Source organism: Alligator sinensis, unplaced genomic scaffold (genome assembly GCF_000455745.1).
Source record: "Alligator sinensis unplaced genomic scaffold, ASM45574v1 scaffold215_1, whole genome shotgun sequence".
Taxonomy (NCBI): domain Eukaryota; kingdom Metazoa; phylum Chordata; order Crocodylia; family Alligatoridae; genus Alligator; species Alligator sinensis.
The window spans coordinates 1,622,600-1,627,728 of NW_005842259.1; the positions used below are offsets into that span (position 1 = coordinate 1,622,600).

A 5,129-nucleotide genomic window follows, 5' to 3' on the forward strand; every position below is an offset into this window, starting at 1 on the left:
TTCCTGCCTATGCAGGGGTTTGGACTCAATGATCTACTGAGGTCCCTTCCAACCCTAGCATCTATGAATCTATACTGTCAGAGTTCAAATTCACTGCAGACCAAATCAGCCCACCCGCCAAAGATGTATTAAAATAGGCATCCCACCTGCCAAAAACATATTAAAATAGGCAATCCATCTTGGAAAGAGCCTCTTAGATTGCTGTATGTGTCAGCAATAATTGAAAAGGGAATACAGATAAACTATTAATAAGGATTTTGTAAACACTGCCATCACTTAAAGATTAAAAAGGTGGATTTGCAACCTAAAAACCGCTACTATGCAAATTTGAATAAGACACCTAAGAGAAATCCCTCCTGGTGATTTTAAATAATTTTACATATTCATGTTGCACTGCAAAAGCGCTTTCAAATGCCAAATCTGGAGTCCATGTTCAAATTTCTTCTAAGCACAAAAACAGAAGGTAAATATGCTTGAAAATAGACTGAAAGAATTTTCTCTTCAGGAAGGATAAATCCAAAATGGTGTCTGAGATTCTGCTGATTGCAGAGAATGCTGCATGTATTATATTAATCCAACTGGGTCAAACTGACTTGAAATGACGACCCTATAACAATTTTTTCTTAAAGTTAGTCCAGTTCTTCCTGGCATACACTCTCAGAAGCCTATCTGAGCATGAGTTGACATACAACATACCATGATCGTTGCTAAAACTTTATCCATTCCTTTCAGTCTATCCACGACAGCTACTATAGTGCTGTACAGCTATCACGAGTGGAAAACAGCCTACTCAAACACAAACAATGTGCATGTTCTGCACTATCAAGTGGCATAATGCAAAAAGGGAAAATAACACCCAGCAAATAAATTGCTCCCTCTCAAGTGTGGACTGTCAACTGTATTGTCATTTGCAAACCAAACCAAGTCTGTATTTATCTCTGCCCTGTATCAAGCATATTCACTTAGTGACTTTTAGCTCAGCAAGTCTTGTTACAAGTATCCAGAAAAATACTAAAGACTCTTACTCATCTCCAACCACTGAACTGGCTTAATCAACAAGTGTATTCATTGTCTTTTGATTACAGCAGCATCACCAGTAAGTCAACCTAAACAGATATAAATCCAAACTGCTTACTGGGTCAACAATTAGAAAAGATTCCTACAAATTCTCCTCTCGGTTATGTTCACAACAGAGTACAGATTTTACATTGGTTCATTAGCCCTAGGTGGGAGAGGCAAATGTTATTCTGTTATTGAACTAGGTCACCCATCACAACATGTCCCTATTACAGCCCATAAGTAAAACAATTTTCACCATAAAACCATGTACTTCCAATTCTGAGGAAAGCTCATTTTCCTATAAACACACCTCTCTTTACTCTAACTTGGTAAGCAAACCACTCCTCCTGTTTCCTAGGTAATATAACATTATTTTGTTAGTATGATTTTAAATGTGTTCCTAACCATTTAAGCAATCAGCTCCCAGAACAGCCTTTCAGTAAGAGTTGTGACAGACAAAAATATACATCATCGCTATTAATATGGAGCATCATAAGTTTAAGAAAGGGGATGCATGATGTGGTCCCTGCAATAGCAGGGAACTGGACTCAGTGACCCAGGGGCATCCCTTCCAGATGTATTTTCCAAAGAGAAACTCACAAGGAACATACACAAGTGTGTACACACACACACACACACACACACACGGTTCTCAATCTTTTGAGACTCAAGGCCCCCTTTGTTAGGCTCCAGGCACCCTCAGAACATTCCAGCTCTTTGTTTTCACTCATTTTTTGACTGCAGAAAAATAACACAGCATTTTTTCTGTTTCAGAGGACTCAGGAAGACCACAATAGCTCAGAAGGTTTTTAACACAATGGATTCCAATTTGAAGTCTCTGGGTTTTATCCTATGAATCACATTTGCACACCTCACAATGCACGGCACTCCTGAAAAGATCTCCAGGCACTTCAGGGTGCTGTGATATGCTGGTTGAGAATCATTGGTATCAAGTAAGAGAACCAGAGATACTGAAGACAACTGCCAGTCAAATGCATTCAGATTTGTCTGTAATTTAACCACGCAGATGGGGGCTAAGACAGATACAAATGGTGACCCATCTTCTGGGTTGGCATGCTTGACTTCCTGATTTTACACAGAAACTGAAAAAACATATTCAGATAAACCGAATGCGACTGTTTTGATAATCATCTTCAGCTCAACCATCAGGTAACAGTATTGCACACAGGGCATAAGGCCTCTCACAAAAAGAAGGGGAAGAAAAAGCGCACAGAAATCTACTTCGTCCTATTTCATCCAACCCCACAGAAAGGCGCATTACATCACACACTTACAATGCAGGGGGAGGGGGCCTTTTCCTGAAAGCAAGCTTCAGAGCTTTCCCTTTACTTTTCTGCTTGGTTCAAGAAGACTGCATTTAAAAAAAAACAAACCAAAACAAAACCAAAACCCCCCACAATTAAAATATAAAATTTTCAACAATGCATAGACAGAAAGAGATCAGAGTTTGCAAACTGCATGGATTAATACAGATGTATCAATGCTCCTCCTCTATGAGGTATGAAACAAATGTCCTGTAAAACAAAAGCAATACTCCTGTATCTCAAGTGTGTGTGCCTACACTTTAAAAACATTTTACCAGATTCAGACATGTGAAGCGAGATATAAGGGAGAGCCCTTCAGGGAGATTTGGCTTAGTTGGAAAGCCCATTTCCAAGCTGACACTAGCCAGCAAGTCTGGCTGGTTTGAAGGCTAGATGCCATATCATGGAGCAGCACCATTTGGTCCCAAATGCAACCGAAATAAAAATGCATCTGGTTACATAGGGGAAGGGGAGGGGGAGGAGGAGAGACAGACAGAGAAAAGAGGAGTGTGAGCGCGCGCAGAAGCCCGAGTGCTGATACACATTTTGCACAGAGGGTTTCAAGCGCTGGAATCCTCCAAATCCCAAACCTATTTTTTCACCCCCCCAAATCCAACATTTAAAATATACTGATACATGTTATTTCAGTTTGTACATCTCTCTAGTAAGCCCAGCTTAATAAAAACCACTTCCCCACCCATCCCTTGTTGGCCCTGGCAGCAGAAAGAATGCAAACCCATTTATATTTATGCAAATTTCTGCAGCAGATTTAAGAGCTTTGGGTGCAAGGAGAGGAAAATCACTGTTTAAAGAAGACTCTGTTTAAATAAAGCTATTTTTCTGCAACAATCCTTAGCAAGCCACTTGCTTGGAAAACAGAAACCAGGGGATTTAATCTGCATAGACTCTGCATTTAAAAAATGCAATCAAATCCTTTCAAAAATCTGCAATCCGCTTCTGCCCCAGTTTTTTTGCTTTTTTAATCCGAAAATCTTCTGCACGCGATACAAAACCCACGCCGATCCCTAACCGCCTGCAGCAAGTGTGCATGCCAGGCAGCCTCCCCGCGCGGCACCACGGATGAAGCGGTCTGGCGAGCCCCACAAAATGCAGCTATAGGTTAAAAACAACAAACCCTCCCCCAACCCCCCGAAACACCCTACTAACCTCATAAAGTGCAGCAGTGCTTAAATCCAGCGAGTTGAGGCATACAAGGTAGAAATGGAAATGAAAAGAGATCCCAAAAAGGATTTTGTATTGGTTGTTTTCAATTTGAAATGTTCAGAAACCAGCAGAGACACCGTCGGCCATTTTGGCTTGAACTCACTCCCTCCCTCCCGCTCGCTCGCTCCGTCTCTCTCTCTCCCTCTTGCTCTCTCTAAAGGAAGCAGCTTTTTGTGACCTTCAAATAGAGGCGGGTCACGTGACTCCCCGCGGCCTGTCAATCAAGCGAGAGGGCGGGCCGGCCGGAACCTTAAAGGCGAAGCAGCCTCTTAGCCCCTGCCGGGCTCGGGGGGCTGCCGCAGCCTTGCTCCTCGGCCTTTTCGCTAAAATCAGGCGTAGTCTGGGAGGCAAGCAGCAGGCAAGCCTTTTTAGGGAGATGGGATCTCTTTCATTAGGCCAACTGAGAAGTTGCAAAAAAAGTTCTTTGCTACCTTTGGGAACTATTTCTTGTCGAGAACTATTTCCCTAATTTCTCAGCTGATCTAATAACAAAGATCCAATCTCCCCAAAGAACCTTGTCTGCCTGTGTCCCGAGACCAACACAGCTACAACCAAGAAGCCCGCAGCATGGAATGAAAGATGCTTGCCTGTAGAATTTGGGGACATCCAAACCCTGAGACCTCCTGGCTTGGGCCTGCACATAGTCCCAAATCCATTGGCAAGCATCCCATCTGAAATCCCAGGGTGAGAGGTCTGGGACAGAGGATGCTCCCTGGTTGTAGTGTCATCAGGGTTCAAATCATGGGGGGGGGGCTGACCCCTAATAAGAGATGAAAGCCCTCCTGTAAGATTGAAAAGCATGGGGGGGGGGGGGGGGGGCGGGGGGAGGCGTCTGGCTTTTTTTTTTTTTTTTTTGAGATAGTTAGGCGCACCGTTTTTTTTTTTTTTTTTTTTTTTTTTTTTTTTTTTTTGTAGACCCACCCCCAGACTCAAAGTGTAATTTGAACCCTGAGCACCATATATGGTGATGGTGTCTAGAACTATTGAGTTCTGCCTGCTCAATCCATCTGGTTTTTGGAACAACTGAATTCTGCTCAATCAATATGATTTGGAACCAATTTGGATAAATTTGACCTGCAACACGAAATATATAAAAAGCCACTTTCAGCTAAGATCAAGTGAGGCACAGGGCATCTGAACCCCAAAGCCTGGGGCCTGCACATCAGATGCTTGCCTGGATCCCGGGAGCATCTGAAGCCCCAGACCAATAGGTCTGGGATGGAGGATACTTGCCCTGGTGCTACAGCCATACAGACTTGAAGATGGAGTTCTGCTCAGTTGAGTCTTGAAACGAAGCCCAATTGAATTTGGACCTGATCTGGGCTTGGTAAAGATTTTTTTAAAGTTGCTGTAGCCTCTGCAGTACTTCCTAGGTATTTAACATAGAATGACAGAAAATGCGGGTTAGAAGGGAGCTCATCTAGTGTTCTAGTCCAACCCTCAATCATGCCAGTGTAGTACTTAGAAATGGTAAAGGTTCCTCTAGTAGATCAAAGGAGGTGGATGGCCGGCGGCGGGGGG

At 43.0% G+C, this 5,129-nt stretch overlaps 1 protein-coding gene across 19 annotated transcripts in view; it reads right to left on the reverse strand.

Moving 5' to 3' along the window:
- Positions 1-5,129, reverse strand: part of TNRC6B (trinucleotide repeat containing 6B) — a 188,975-nt gene that overhangs the window by 96,122 nt on the left and 87,724 nt on the right. For 2 of the 19 annotated variants that reach the window (XM_014521796.2, XM_014521797.2), the window contains exon 1: positions 3,552-4,385. The exons of 16 other annotated variants lie outside the window; for them this stretch is intronic. The gene's annotated coding sequence lies outside the window, so the exon portion shown is untranslated. Of the gene's footprint in view, positions 1-2,354; positions 2,432-3,551; positions 4,386-5,129 lie in introns of those variants that run through there. One more of the 19 variants, XM_025208903.1, reaches the window with a different exon arrangement.